At 50.5% G+C, this 15,859-nt stretch overlaps 1 protein-coding gene across 1 annotated transcript in view; it reads left to right on the forward strand.

Moving 5' to 3' along the window:
• LOC104372752 (opioid-binding protein/cell adhesion molecule homolog) overlaps positions 1-15,859 on the forward strand; it is a 274,639-nt gene that overhangs the window by 100,862 nt on the left and 157,918 nt on the right. The window lies entirely within an intron of this gene.

Below are 15,859 nucleotides of genomic sequence, written 5' to 3' on the forward strand. Positions count from 1 at the left end.
ATTACTCTCTGTCCCTTGGATGCTTGGGAACGGAGTTCATTTTCCTGTAATGAACAACCCGGTGAGTGACAGCCTGGCAAAATGAGTGGTGGCTCAGAGCTGGCTTTATCCAGGGGCAAACATGGAGATAGGGAGTAGTTAGCGAGGGTTATGTCCGTGTAGATGGAGTTGTGGGATCTTCCCGTGGGATACTCCAGCTCCTGGCAGCACGTTGCCTCGTTGGCCAGCCCTGGCTAGCTTTCTGGGCAAGGTCAGGTTTATTAACAAATAGTTTTCATTAATAAACGTTGGAGCAGCAGAGATGGTTGAAGATGCCCAAGTGTTTCTGTTCATAGAATGGTTAGGGGTTGGAAGGGACCTCAAAGATCATCTAGTTCCAACCCCGTTGCCATGGGCAGGTACACCTTCCACTATACCAGGTTGCTCAAAGCCTCATCCAACATGGCCTTGAACACTTTCAGGGATGGGGCAGCCACAACTTCTCTGGGTAACCTGGTCCAGTGCCTCACCACCCTCATTCTAAAAAATTTCTGCCTTAGATCTAATGGAAATCTCCCCTCTTTCAGTTTAAAGCCATTGCCCCTTGTCCTGTCACTACTCTTCTGGTTTCATTTGCTTGAAGGTCTTGGTTTCCAGGCTGGTGCTGTGCAGGCAGAGCCGTCCCCTGCGAGGAGGGGGGTTTGGGAGGACCTGCCTCGCAGCCGACGGGAAGGAATATGAAATGATGTGAAAACGAATGTGTATGGGAGCTAGGAAGTGGTGTGGCTCAGGAATTGACCTGGGATGCAGGACTCATCCCTGCTCTGTTGCAGCCCTGACTGCATGACCTTCAGCAAATAGTTTTACCGTCTGCTTCTCTCTTCCCCAGCAGCACGTCGTTTCGCTCGCTCTCCTTCCCTGATTGCAGGCAGTTTGGTAAAAGATTTTGTTCCTCTGTGTGTGTATTGAACTTTGCACAAAAGCCTCTCGTTCCAGCTGTTGCTGCGATACGTGCAGTGTGCTTTGTAAGGAAAAGGAGCGTACTGGAATGAGGCAGGAGGGAACCCATGCTGAAACCCTCCGCTTGTGTCCTCTCTGCGCACATGCAGCGGTCCGTGTTTGTTAGACTTAAACCGAGGGCTTGCTTAAGTCAAATTGAAGCGTGCGTGTACAAGTTAGGAGTTTCACAGGTTTCAGAGCCAGAGGGGAGAGCGGATGGGGTGCCAGTCTCATGTAACATGGGAATCGATTCGACCGCTGCGACGCCGGTGGCTGCAGAGTTGATTGTATATGTCGTTACCATAAATACAACGAGGATGAGTGAAGGACCTTGGCTGTTCCCTTTGCTTTTTAGGATGTACAGACTCTTTTAGACAGCTTCCTCCATATTCCTCCAAATCCGTAGGGATTATCTAGGATACTGGACTTAATGGGCAGTCACCCTCCGAGTCCCCGCAGCGCATACCTGATCCCTGCTGTGTGCTCGTTGTAAGTTAGAGATGCCTGCGGCAAGTCTGAGCCAGCACAGCTTGTTTGCGGGAGTCGTTGTGGTGCATCGAGTAATAACTGCACGAGAGAAGGAACTTGCACTGCTTTATTATGCGTAATATCCAGCCGGTGAAAGACAGCTGCTGCTGCTCTACGGAGTATTTTATCCCCATAATCAATATCAGGGAGGAGGAACTGTTGGGCAACCTGTTCCCTATTATGGGCACTTAAGCAATGCTTGGGTTGACAAAGAACCTTGTACCAACTGCAGGCAGCACATGTTCAACATGCTCCTCATATATCAGGGAGCGATCCAGCCAAATGCTCAGATGCTCTTGACAGCCGACTTTGGAGAGGAGCAAATGACAAAGCCACCTTTTCAACTAGGTGAGCCTCCTTTTGCTTCGGATACCCAGTGATCCGCTTTGCTTGGGTCTTGCCACCCAGGGCTGGGAGGCTGATGGTCGTGTGCAATTAAGTCAATAAATGTCAACTAAACGGGCAGCTGGAGCGGTGTGATCCGATGTCAGGTGTGAAGGACCAGCAGCCAGGAGTGCTGGGCTATTTTTCTGGCGCTGCTGCTGATGTGTTTTGACTTTGAGCAAGTCATTTAATCGCTCAGTAATTAATCCTATTCATACAGCTAAATTGAGTACTGCTAGGTACGCGAGCTCTCGCTGCAGGCACACTGCGACCATTCAAAAAAAAAAAAATCACAGCAGCACCTATAATAGAAGAGAAGGTGTTTGATTTCAAAGCATCCAGTCCTGCCACTTGAATCCTTCCCACCACGTCCCTGTGAAGGGCTTGTGGCAGGTCTCTAAACAGCTCCACATCCTTGCTACGGGGAGGAGCGATGCCCACTGGCCAGAGCTGGGAAATCTGTCACCTACCTTGGCAAATACACGTTAATGAAGTTCACAGGGAGCCTGGGGAGGGGTGGTAGGAGGAAACAGCAGATAACTCATGCTAGTTTAGAATTGATCTTCCCCCTGGCCCCTTGGTTTGAAGCTGCCATACCAGCCTCAGGCCCTCGGCACCTGCGCTACCGTGACCTCCCGCTCTCCTAATCCTTGCGCCGTTTAACCAAGGAGCTGCTGAAGTCAATGGGAGCGAAGCGTTTGGCACCTTGCGCTGAGTGGTTTTATTAGCTCAATACAAACTGCAGCAGAGCACTTATTGATTCCGGTGATCCATTGCCATCAGTAACATCATTTGTAAACTTTTGGGGAAGCAGGAGTCGGTAGCCAAGCCTGCTGTACGCGCCGAGTCGCTTGGGCATTTGAATTACCTGGATTGAGTGGAGTATTTACTCTCTAAGACTTGACTCCAGGCTTTGCTGGCGGGTTAGGAAGGGCCTAGCAAGCAGATACAAAGATCTGCAAACCTGGTCATTGCCTGCAACCCCAGCCACGTGGGTTTGCCGTCGGGCTGGAGGCCATGGACATACTGCTTAACCTCTGCGTTACAGGGGAAAACACAAGACATTTTACATTTCTGTCTGCCCTGCCTTGAACTACTGCTGTCTGGAGATGCTTTCTCGTGCTGACGATAAGTGAAATTAAAGATCTTTGGACCTTTAGCTGCAGGGTTTTGCTCAAACTCCCCTGTACTTATTTTTGCTCCTGGCAGACCCCTGTAATTGTACTGTGTCTCTCTATATTTATGCATATATATTGTATATCGATCTTTATTGTTTAAAGCTGCTATTTGGTAATCCATTAAGCACGTTTCATTGACCAGATGTGGCACCACTGCCCCAGCAGGGCAGAGTTTCCCCTCTTTGGCTGTTGCAGATGTAGGTGAAGGATGTGAGTGTTTGGGGCTCTTCCTAGATGGAAACATCTGCAGTTCTGCATGCGCACAAAAAATGACTTCTGGGAAGCTGGGATAAGCATCTTGTTCCTTCAGCTTTTTAAAACCACAGATCTCTATCACTTGAAGGAGTTTCTTCGCTAAAGAGTGGCAGTAGGTCCACTGGGTACTCTAGGGGAGCAAGACGCTTGTTATAAGGAGAGCTTAAGTGGGATTTACAAACCCACCCAGGAGTTGTGGGTGCATGCTTCATTCAAATGGGAATTAAATACCCCAAGTTCCCCCAAATGGCTTAGGAATTTGTGTTGTGTGTTTTCCAAAAGAACGCTTTACAAAAACCTGGAAAACCACCAGTAAATGTGTTTTACCAGAATAACAGTGAATTTGGTCTGACTGGCTTTCAACTGATTAGCAGCTGCGGGAGGTTGTGGCTTAACAGAGGATGCGATCGTGAAATAAAACTCTAGCTATCCCCTTCGGAGCAACTTTTACCTACAATAGAGATGTCAGTTTGTCCAGTACAATCTAAGAACACATAAATCCACATGTATTTTTTTTTTCTTGCTATATCTGGCTAGTGAAACTGTTTAGATGGTGGGACAATATGTACTTTTAGCGAAACTGAACTGCATTTAGAAGGGAGGAGATAGGAAAAGAAAAGAAAAGGAAAGCTGAGGTGGTACCAGTAGTACAGCCTGTGAATTAGCTTTGCTGGAGGAAACGATCTGGGCTACAGACTCATCCTCATTATACAGACATCAACTTTCTTTCCCCACCAGGTCCCCGGGGCCACACTTCCAGGGCATTTCCATAGTCTTTTCCTCAAATATACTTTCCTCTGCCTTCCACCTCTCCCTCGGACAGAGGTGGTGATGGCTGGTGGAGTAATTGCTTGGGGGATAACTCCGGACTCCGAGATGGACTGGGAGCCATCTGACTCTATCTTGCCTCTGGTCCTGCCCTCCACTGGGAAATTTTAAGTGTGATGGAGCGATGGCTTTGCACAAATTCCCAGCTGACGGGGACGCGTGTTTGGGCTGGCTGTCTGGTCGGGAATTCATTAGGAACTTTTGTGTTTGCAGCTGTCTCTCAGATTATATCTTTATTGATCCTGCCTGCCCATGGCCAATGGGAAATATGTGGAAATGATGAAGCTCTTCTGAAGGAGAGTTCATAATCTTGCTCAAACAAAGCCAGGCCCCCAGAGGGAAGGATGAATGGCCTGTGTGTAGCCTATTTTGAGATGATACGGCTATCGCATCTTGTTCCCCTTGTTTTACTGGGATAACATTCAATTACCCCTGCCAACAGCAGCTTCCCGTAAGGGTTGTTGAGACAGCTAATCGCTTGCCTCAGTTACCCCAAATGAGAAACATGTCAGCTACAAGCTTGTCTGGAGCTGAGGGGATCAGTGGGACTGGTGCCAGTTTCAGGACTCCGCAGTGGTCCCTAAAGACCTGGTGTCTCGAGGAGGTCACATTGCTGGAGGTCAGCCTCGGTCCCAGCTCTGCCACAGCTTTGCTGCTTGACCATGGTCAAGTCACTTAATTTTGTGGCAGGGTTTGAGTGAAAGGCCACAGATGCTGGCTAGCAGGTCAAGAAGATGGCAAGTAAAGCCAGAGCTTCTGCTCTCTAGCCATTGGCGGTGGGTGGCCCTTGCCAAGTCTTGCAGTATGGGGGACATGCAGGAGGATGAGATGGTGGCTCAGTGGAGTGCAATGGATTATTTGGGCTCTGCAAACATCCCTGCGGGGGCTGCGAGCCTGGATGTCAGCCCTGCAAGGGTCAGTGTCTTCTGCAGGGAAGCTTCTCCGCAGCCCACGTTGTTTTGAGCGGGCATGGCTAGACGTCGGCAGAGCTGTCAGCAGGTAACAGCTTTCACTTGCTATTAGCCTGGGCTGGATTTGTAGAGGCACCCTAGAGAGGGAAAGGCCCAGCAGCCCCGTATCGATGCCTGACAGCACCTTCCTATTTGTATACCCGAGCAAGGAGACAACTTGCGAGACAACTGCACTTAGCCCCTGCCAAAGCCAAGCGCCGGAGAAGTCCCTGATGTATTTAGAGAAACACACCGTCTTGCCGTGTCTGCTTTGGAGAAACCTTGCTAATCCTTTCTGAAAAGCCCAAAGGGGGATCCAAAGCAGCTTTTCATTAGCCAGACAAGCCCTACGAGTCCCCTAGCAGAATACGTACAAGGGGAGGGATGCTGCTGTCTGCCTCTGAGCGATGGGGGAAGTGTATGCGGAGGGAAGGGGAGCGATGCAGCCTTTGGGCAGGAGAAGGGCTGCGGGTACCAGCACTGCACTGGGAAGATGCTGGGAGCCTTGTGTTGCAGTGAGGGGCGAGAAAAATTGGGGTTCCTCCCTTGGACTGCGACTTCTTTCGGGTGTTCCCTGGGGCTGCGGACCTCAGCGATGCGTACCTGCTCTCTTCCCACTGGAGCCTGTCCAGGCTGGTTCCCAGGCTCCCTAATTATGGATGACCCTGGCTGCTGCCTGCAGGCAGGCAGGGCTGCCTGGCGTGTTTCTCTATGCATGTGCAAACAGGCTGTCCCTGACGCAGCACCTTTATGGTAGAATAACTCTATCCATTGGATTGGGCTGCGCCACTTCTTGCTGAGCCAGTACAGCAAGTCCAGGGACTGGGTGTGAACGAGCCCAAAGTGCATGGAAAGCACTTATTTTGAGTTCTGACTGCATTAACAAAGGTATGGGAGTTCGTTTTTCCATGAGGATAGCTGAGCAGGTGTTGATGGTGGTATATATCCTCAGGACCTGTAGCAGATTGAGGCCGTGCTCATGTAAATACTCCACTGCTTGCTTTCCTTGGTGCCTGCTGTGGATCAGTCCCCGAGCTGCTGTCTCTGCTCTCCCCTCATCCCTCCCAGCTGATAGACCCTTGAGCTGCAGCAGGTTGGATTGCAGCCCGCTCGGGATCGGGCTAATAGGTGATGCTAACAGGTTGTCAGCTCCGTGGCTCTAAGAGGATGCATTTCCCAGGCTCTGGTAGCTAAATCCAGATGGACGTGACTTGCATGTCCGCAATTCCCCTCTTAAGTTGCAAGACTTGCAGTAGGTGAGAGAGTGCTCTGGCGGTGTCTGCAGGCATGGCAGAAAATCATTTTTGGTGGTGGGAAGTGACCCTGCTGTATGGATAAAATCTTGTGAAATTACTCTGGGGTAAGAACAATTTGTTTCAGTCTCCATCTCCTGAGATACTGACGTTGGAAACGTCCAGGTTTGCCAGACCTGCTCTCTGTGCACCCTTTTTAAATGCTGGTTTGTTTTTATTTTTTGTTGTTTTACATGGGCGTGCTTGTGGCCTCGGGGACAAGAGTTCCACTAAAGCAGATAAAGGGCTTGTAAATATGCAGGCTTGCTCTGCGGATGCCTAAGCACCTGCTAAAGCATTACGGTGTGATGAAAAAGAATAAATCCTTCCAAGGCCAAGAGAATACCTGGTGAAATTAACCCCCTGCTGAAGAACTGGGCGTATATATGTACATGCATAAATGTATGTATGGATATGTGCTCGTATATAGAGATACAGGCATAGATATATAGGTGTCATCTCAGCAACGTGGTGCAGGTGTGTCAGACCCGTTGGGTGCGAAGGGGATTGTCCTAACAAAATTGGTGATTTGGCTCTGACTCTGTGCATCTCCTCACCTTTTCTTAACGGTGTTTTTCGCCAGTCCGTGGGTTGATAGATCACCTGAGTGCCTTTTGTTGTCGGGAGCTTGTCATTAAGGGTCTGTGCATTGCGTAGAATTTAGGCTAACCTGTGCTTTTCTGGCTGGGGGATATGTTGGGAGAGATTTATGAGTTTTATGAGATGGACCCAAGTAGTGATAATGAAGGCTCCAGGATGGTAAAAAGTGTTTCTCTTGAAGAACAGGAAAAAATTATGAACCTTGACATCTCTCCCACTCTGGAGGCAGCCTGTGAAGTCTTAGTGGTGGAGAATTACTTGGAGAGGATGCCACAGGGTGGTGTTTCCTATACTCTGTTGTGCCTCCTCTTTTACACCCTCTCCTGGCTTGACAGGGCTGAAAAGACCGGCTGTAAAAGAGAGTAAAATGATTTTTCTGGGCTAAGGGAGCTCCAGCCTTCCTTCCTCCCTTCACCATCAGCTCTGCCTATGTCCATGGTCCTTGGCCTGGGTAGCATGAATGGTGCTGATGCTCTGGGGTACCTTAGATCCTCTGGCAGCCCCCCAAGCATCAGGGATACTGGTCCAGCTGGGGGTACCCGATGTCTCCCAGTACCAGATACTTCAGAGAAAGGTGCACGGAGCCTAATACGATCATTTGCCTGGGAAGAATTTTCTCTGCAAATCTCAGTCAGTTACTGATTGACTTCTGTGCCAAAACATAAGGGTTTAGATCCCCGACGCCTTTTTCTCTCCTCTGATATAATGATGAGCTTCCATACGGGTCTCCTGCCTCTCTAATCTCTGTGAAGCACTATTTCTGCTCCTCCGTCGTCGCGGAGCTCAGACCAGGCTTGTTGGAGGCAAGTGGGATAAAAAGCCACCGACCTCTCTTGTTAGAGACATGTTCCTGTGGGTTTCCTGGGGGCTCAGGGACGGCGTTAGCGAACAGAGAAGCAAAACCACTTTGCACAAACCGTTTAACCTCTCTGTGCCTCTGTTTACCCTTTTAAAAAGGTGTAATACCCGCAGAGATGCTGTGAGGATCAATTACTGTTTCTGTATTCTGAGATCCCTGGATAAAAGGGGAGAGAATTATCCTGCCAGTCTGCCTCAAATATTGTTTTAATTAAGATTAACGCTCTTCAGTAAACAGAACCGTTAGAGCTGTATTAGGTGTTTAATAAGTAATATGTAGTTGATATCTATCACGTTGTCTTGTTGTAGGGAGCTGGTGGGTGATGCACAGTAACAGGCCTGTTGAAGTGAAGCATCCTGCTCTAATTGCTCTTCACCACGTCTTTGGTTAGCGGTACTTAGGGTTACGTGAGGATGACTGGGTGGACCTCATCAAAATTCCTCCTCTCAAGGGCATGAAGGCAACAGGAGACACAGCAACAACCTAAACAGCTCTAGAGACTGTTAAAGGCTAAGATATGTAAGCTCTGCTTCGCAGTTAGCCTCCGAAATCTGGAGGGAGGCAGCTTGGGGGCGGATGGGGTGATTGGGGCGCGGGCAGAGGGCCGTCAAGTCCTTCTGCACTTGGTGTCCCTAAAAAAAAGAAAAGTCAGGTTCTGTGTTTTCCCGTTGCCTGTAGGCAGTATCTGCGCGTACTCGACACATAGTTATGAAATCAGTCTGCTTTAAACGGAGTGGTGTTGTGCTCAGGCTCCACCAGGAGTGAAGGGAGAGTCAAGTGGAGCTGCACTCCCACTCCCTCGTTGTTGAACTCCGTGGGGATGACAGAGTTCACAAGGGGAAGATTTCTTGGTCTGCTGCATCAACTGCTCTTTAAATTTACCTTGTTTTTTGCCAGTTCACGTGCTCTCAGACCCTTCCAGGCCAGGACCTTGGAAACACTCCTCCTCCTCCCTTACGGAGACTTGTCCTACAGCCTTCACCATGTGAATAGGTCTCATATCTGAGTTTTTCTTGCCTGGGCTTGGCTGGCAAAATACGTAGCATATACCATTGCTGAAGGAAAACAGACTTTTAAAAGCTGACAGCCAGAACTGGGACCTCAGCTGGGTCAAGCGCAAGTGCATAGAGCTGCGCTGATTTACACTGGCTGAGGTTCTGGCCCATAATCTTTTGTGATCTGTCATAAATATTGTGTTGATTTAAAATGAAGAGGTCTGTCTCAAACTTGGCTGAGCTTTCAGTATAAATAGTGCAACCTTTGGGAGCCTGCTCCCGTTTTGTCCTTGCTGCCCATGCGGACATAACTCCAGCTTAAAGCTGATGCTTTGGTAACGGAAGGGATTTTCCTTGCCCACAATTTTGCCAAAACTTGGAGGATTTTCATTTCCAGTGGACTGGACTGGGAGGCAAGCAGATGCATGCCTTGGGCTCCTGGCTACTGTGGCCAGCTTACTGATCTTACTGTCTTATAGCAGTTTCCCTCGTGGCTGGAAAAAGCGGCGCTGGCACTTGGTGACTGGTTGTGCTGATGCCCGTTCATGGTTATTGATGGTAGCTGCTAGGTGCTGATACTGTTGTGTGTGAGGCTGGGAAGCAACGGGAATATTATGGCTGTGATCTGCACTGTGCATGGAGTTATCTGCCTTGGCAACTCAAACAGCTTTTAGCTGAGAGTGACATCTGAATAATGTATATATGAAAGCCAGTTGAGTTTCTGAGAAGTTACCGTAGCCAAAGAGCATGCCCTGACCCCATATGGGTGCAATGGACCCGTCTCTGTCTTGAATGTTGTGTGGCATTCCCAATCCGTACGACGGAGGCTGATGAAGATGGCTGCGTCCTTTAGCTTGCAGCATCTCCACTGCACTTGAAGGCAGGCATGAAATGGCAGTGCCTGTAAGCCTTTGGCTGCGGGTTCCTTCCCTGGGGAGGTATGTACTGAGATATCACTGACTCAGAGTACTGCTCTCCGCTAAGTCCCAAGGAAATCCCATTCTGCCCACCAGCCAGAAAAGGAGTCTGCAGGATTTCTACCAGCCTGGAAATAATGGGAGAGTAACACCAATTAAGAGGACAGGCTCAGCCCGTCTCCCGCTGCTCAGCGGAGAAGATCAAGGCAGGTTTGTCGCCGTTTGAAGACTGGCCTTTGAGAAAATTGCCAGTGAAGATGTTCTGAAATCGCTCCAAACCTTGTAAGTTGCTGCTGCTACGAATACAAATCGCTCGAGTGGAGTTTCATCTGAAGAGGAGCCGGCGGGGAGCCTTCCCCGCTGCCTGCCCAGGGGCGATGGAGCCGGCTCGCCACGGAGTGCTGGTGGGAGCCGAGTGCCAGGGTGATGTGCCGGGAGGAGAAGGCTAAAGCTGCCAGGAATGGAGGCGAAGAAGGAAGAGGGCATGGGACCAGAGCAGCAAAGATGAGGCTGTTCTTTGCCTTGAGCTGAGAGTGAAAAGAGAAGAGCAGCGTTTTCCCCCTGGGATTGCCTCCTCCCTTGTAACCTTCATCTTGTGGAGTGAGGAAGGCAGGTGGCATGGTACAGCTGTGTCTGCGGTAGCCATGTGCTCAGACAGCCTTGTCCCCAGGCTGGTAGTCCAATATAGAGCTGGCATTTAGCCAGGTATCGCGTGGTGAAGGCTCTCTGGGAGGGGAAAAGGAGAGATTTAGGAACATCTCCATCACGTTGGTGCCTCTTTAGTGAAGGTGTGTGAGCGTGTTTTGGCTGACAGCAGAGTGTAGCAGCCTGACACAGTGTCCTTAGCTTGGCCTCTCCGTCGCTGTGTTGAGGGCTGGAGCATGTGGGTGAAACCATGGGGTTTTTTTCCTAAACAAAAAGACCCAGCAGGCACAGCTGTCCCTGGGCCACTGAGCCATCTTGCCGCCTTCTCCATCGCACAAGCTGCAAGGTGCCAGCAAGGAGCTGCTTGGGCAGCGTGTCAGCCTGCAGCCCCTGCAGTTTGCAGCCTTCTGGCCTTTGGACAGAGATGCCCAGAGCTACTCAGGTTCAGCAAACGTGATTTTAACCATCTGCTTTCTGCCACTGCAGTGTCAGGGCAGCTTGATCTTTCAGTATCCCACCAAAGTGCTGCCAGCCCTTGGGGGAGCAGTAAGCCCAAATCCTCCAGCCTGGGACCTGGCACTGATCTTTGCCAGGTTTTGGCTGCTCTGAAACAAGGCATTGCATCTCATGGGCAGCTTTATCTGAGCTCCCTTTGATGGTAACCAAAGCCATACCGGGTTAAGCTCTCTGAGTGTGCATGTTAGCTCTGGGCCCTGGGCTTTGGCAGAGGGGAACGCTCACGGAGAGCAAGAGCAGTGTCCATCGCTTGCCCGAAAAGGATGCAGTGCCCGAGCACCGGTGCCTGGGCTGTCTGCACCTCTGGTCCAGTGATTTATTTAAACTCTTGTTCCGGAGCTTGCCCTTCCGTAAGCGAAGCCCAAAAGATGGCTCCAGCAATCTGCAGGGCTGAATTAAGCATGTGCTGTTGCTTCTTGCAGGCTCTCACTAATTTTTGTAGAGGGAAGGAGGAGGGAGAGCTCAAACAGATGGCCCAAGTACCAATCTCACTGTCTCTTACTTCCTTACTAAACAAACGAGTGGCACGGGGAGAAATTTGGGGGGTGTGACGCGCTCTTGGGATGTGCACGTTCCAGGGGAGGCAGGGCTGCCCGAGGCTGCTGGGCTTGGTGTGGATGTTCCTCTTATATCTTCTTGTCTTGAGATACCAGTTAATGTATGCAGCTCTTGATCAGGCTCTGATTATGGGGAGATTCAGCAGGGACAGCTAGCATGGGTTTTATTTTTTTTCCTTGCTCCGTGTTCATTTAGTTTGGTAATTTCTGTCCCTCAGGAAGCTCCAGCTCAGATGCAGCATCTGAGGTCCATCTTTATTTTACGGTATCAACAGGCGTTCAACACCCGCCGTCTCTTCATTTTAAAGGATATTTTTTCTTCGTATGATGGCACTGGATACTGTCAGTGAGAGCGATGCATGGGAAAAGGCCAGGATCAGAGGCAGCCTCTGCCATGTTGAGAAGGTATTAGGAGAAGTTTCTTCTACCAAACGGGTCCATCTCCTGGGGAAGTTGGTGGCCCTGCCATCCACCTGGTCTGGGGGTGGCAGATGGATGGTCTGAGGGCTTCAGCCCATGGACATGAGATCAGGCTTGATCGTGTCCCGTGGAGACCTGCTCCAGCCAGGCAGAGCAGGCAGCAGAGCCTGGCTGCATCCCTTCTCGGGCAGCCGTCCGGTGTGGAACCTGCCGGCGGGTCCGGCATGGGACTGCAGAGGAGAGCAAGAGGCAGAGGTGATGCAGGGAGGGACAGCAGCCGCTAATGGAACGGAAAGTGCTGACATAAATTAATCAAACGAGGCATCTTGCGAGATTGAATTAGATCCTGATTTATGACTGCAGTGCTGCTACTTCTGCAGTTCCTCTGCTCCATGCCTATTCCTCACCCCCTGATTTATGGGGAGGCTACTGCTGAGAAGGGACCCCTATGGAAGGAGTGGATGGATGGATGGTGTTACCAGCTGGGCTAATACCAGCCATCACATCATGTTGTTCCTCAGGACTTCACCTACTCAACTGCTCTATAAGCTCAATTTCTGGGCATTTGAGATGCATTGCATACCTCTGGATAGAATGATGCCTAGAACAGGAAAGAGCCTTTAGTCCTGCATCTTCTTCATCCTCTGCCTCCTCAGTACCACCAAGAAAGCCCCTATTAGCACCTTCCTGTGACTGGCTTCCCCCTGGCTGCTGCAGAGAGGGCTTTCCAACCCCTTCAGATCGAGTTGGTTTGTGTGAGAGTCTGGTTTCTCTTCCAAGAGGTGTTTCTACTCCCCGGGATCCAAATCCCTTCGTTTCTATTTCACCCTGAGAGCTCCCATAGCTCCTGGCTTCCTTATCGTGCCTGTGGAGGAGAGGATGATTTGTCTGGACGTGTCCGATACGTTCGCAGTGCTGTGCAAGGCAGCAGATCATCAGAGCATGACGTGGGCAGAACGCGAGCGACTTCTCATCCTCTGCGAACGCAGAGGAGCCAGGGTAGCTTAAAGAAGCATCATCCAAGGCAGCTTTGGAGATGTTTATGGGGACCTCTCTCCCCATGAAGGGGGAGCAAGAGGAGATAAAGGGATTAGGTGAAAATTGAGCGCTTTGGCAGTGGACAAGCTCAGAGCAGAAAGTTGGTGTGTGATTACTGATGAGCAGGGGAGGGAAGGGCCGTGAACGGCGTGGAAAATAGGAATGTGTCATTTGTGTGGGATGAGTTAGAGGAGAAGCCTGAGCAGAAACGTAGAGGGTTCATGGAGCAGGTGAGGACAGGGATTTGGAGAGAAATGAGTAAGGGGCTACCTACCTGAGGGCTGCCTTGTTTGCCTACTGTCCATGTAGGCTTCCTTCAGCTTCTTTAATTCCAAATAGAAATTTTCCAGAGAACCAGCCCCCCTTCCCTGACAGGGAGTGTCCCTCTGCGGTGCCTGGGGTGGGGAACCAGGGGATGTGGCTTCAGCAGGAGAGCAGCAGCCCCCAGCCTCATTGGCAGCGATGTTCCCTGGGTACCTGGCATCAGAGATGAAGACTAGAAACAGACCTTCTGTCTTCCTGCGCCGTATTGATTTTTCGCTCCCCGCTCCGGCCTTTCGCTCGTCCTTTTCAGCAGCTGGCGGTGAAATGAAATATAAGGTTTGAAAAACTAAAAATACAAAAAGTGACAGCTTCATTGCTCCGAGTGATGGTATTTCAAGGGGAAGCGTGACCTGAAAAAACGGAGGCGATGCTGGCGAGGAAGGGAACAGTGAAAGGAAGGGGGCTTGGGGCTGGGGTGCCGAGTCGCGTCGCTGCTGTGCTCGGGGTTGCTTTGGAAATTTGGGAAGGAGAAGGGATGTCTGCAGTCCCAGGGCACGCAGTGTGCTATTCTTGTCCCTGCCACACGTTGGCATGGGATGCATCGGCTCGCTGTGCCCCTGTGTCCCCACCGGAGAACTGGAGGGACCATTCGGCGATGGGAGCAGGGATAAACCTAACGGCCCGTTGCCGTGTGCCTTGCACCGCTGTAGCTGGAGCAGGATTTTAAGGCTGTTTGCAGGTTTCTGAGTGGTTGCTAATTAGCGCCTGCCGCAGCTCGCTGCGACGCGGCAGCCTGCCTCTGGTCGGAGAGCGCCCAGCGGGGTTTAAATTACTTGTCATTTGCCTTGTTTTGCTTGGCCATTTGAATGGTTGACTCTCTCCTAATTGGCATCATAACCACTGGGGTGATACGATCAGTGGTTCTTGATGGGAGTCCTTTTTTTGGGGGATGGGGGGAGGGAGCCTGGCAGCTGCCATGGGAATTAAGTGATGGAATTTAATTCCTCTGTGTCGTTTGGGAGATGGGTGATGCAGAAATGAGAAATCCCTTGGGTTTTCCATGTTAGAGTGAACTCAACCTGGGATTTGGATGGTGCAGGCAGAGGTCAGGCATGGGGGAGCTTCATCCTTTGCATCCTCCCTCGGTGCTGTGGGCTCCTGGGCTTTGGGAAGGCTGTGCAAAGGTGGAGGGAGCCATGTGGTTGGCATTCTTGGCTTGTACCAGCAGAGACAGATAATTTTGGAAGGTGTTTCAGAGCGGTAGATGAGTTAATCTGGACATGCTTAGCAAGGAAATACACAGCCCAGAACTACAGCAAGCACAACAACTGCCCCTATGCCATAGCGAGCATCTCAAGAGGTGTCCGTTTGGGATGGCTGGCTCCAGCCCCAGGCTACCAACTTCCCAGCTCCATCGCTGTTGGTGGGCTCACAATCTGAAGGTCAAAGCATGGAGCCCGGAGGGTTTAGGATCCGCGTGAGCCCTCGGGACTTTCTGTGCCCCTCCGCACAGCCGAGCTCAGCGGTGCAATGTTCCTCTTATTAAATCCGATGGCGATGAATGGGACCTGACACCTGCGTATATGATTCAAATCGAGTCATCCCATTACACGGTGTAAATCAATAAACAAAATGTAGCCGCTGACAGCATTTACAGTTCCCCCTATTACTGCCAACCAGCCCATTTTCTGTGCATGAAAGAGGCATTTACACCCCATTTAACTGTGCTTTGATGCGGGATCCTGTTCCCGGGAAGAGTGGAGGCTTTGACAGGTGACATTAGGAGAAGGGGAGATCTACAGCGCTCGTTTGCAGAGACCTGAGCCAAGGGTTGTGAAACGTGTCTTCACCTGTTTGTGCTGTCCATCACCCTAATTGATGATGTGCAGGGCTGGGAAATAGAGCTTGGGTAGACGGTGGGGTGATGCTGGGGAGGCTGGGATACAGCTGCGCTGGGATCTCCCAATGGTTCACGTCCCCAGAAGAGAGGGAAATGTGCGTCCACTTCTGTCCTGGCTGGGAAAGGTCTTTCTCTTGAGCTAAGTGAAAGAGAGAGGAAGGACGAGGGAGAAGCAGGCTGGGACACGCACCGAGAGACATAGTTCTTGGAACACCTCAACTGTCCGACTTGATTTTATTTAATGGGCTTTGCAATCTGGTGATTAATCTGATAATCAGAGCAAATGTTACAGTAACGGCTGGCAATGAAACTATAACCTAAAGTAGATACAAACCTTCTTTTTCTTCTCCTTTTTTTTTTTTTTCCGGCTCAGAAATTGTCAGTTGACATCTCTCCCCTTGATGAGAGACGGCAGGAGGGAGAGGGAGATGCATGCGATAGGAAAACCAGGTCCCTGCTGCATCTCACCAGGGCTCAGAAAACTTTCCAGCTCCTCACCAGTGCAATGGGGCTGAGCAGATCCTCCACCCGGAATTTAGGCAATCAGCACCGATTCGTACAAGTATTTTTTTGGGGGTAGGTGTGGGCAGGGATCAGATTAAGCTGCCCTTGGAACTGAAAATTCATAGTTTTGTCTCGTTTCTTGGAACGCCACCAAATCTCTGAATTATTCCAAAAAGGACACACACTGTCTCTCTCTGCCTTTGGTGTTGGTGGGTTTTTAATTTGTGTTTTGCATTTGGCTACATGGATGA

This window comes from Tauraco erythrolophus, chromosome 26, assembly GCF_009769465.1.
Source record: "Tauraco erythrolophus isolate bTauEry1 chromosome 26, bTauEry1.pri, whole genome shotgun sequence".
Classification (NCBI taxonomy): domain Eukaryota; kingdom Metazoa; phylum Chordata; class Aves; order Musophagiformes; family Musophagidae; genus Tauraco; species Tauraco erythrolophus.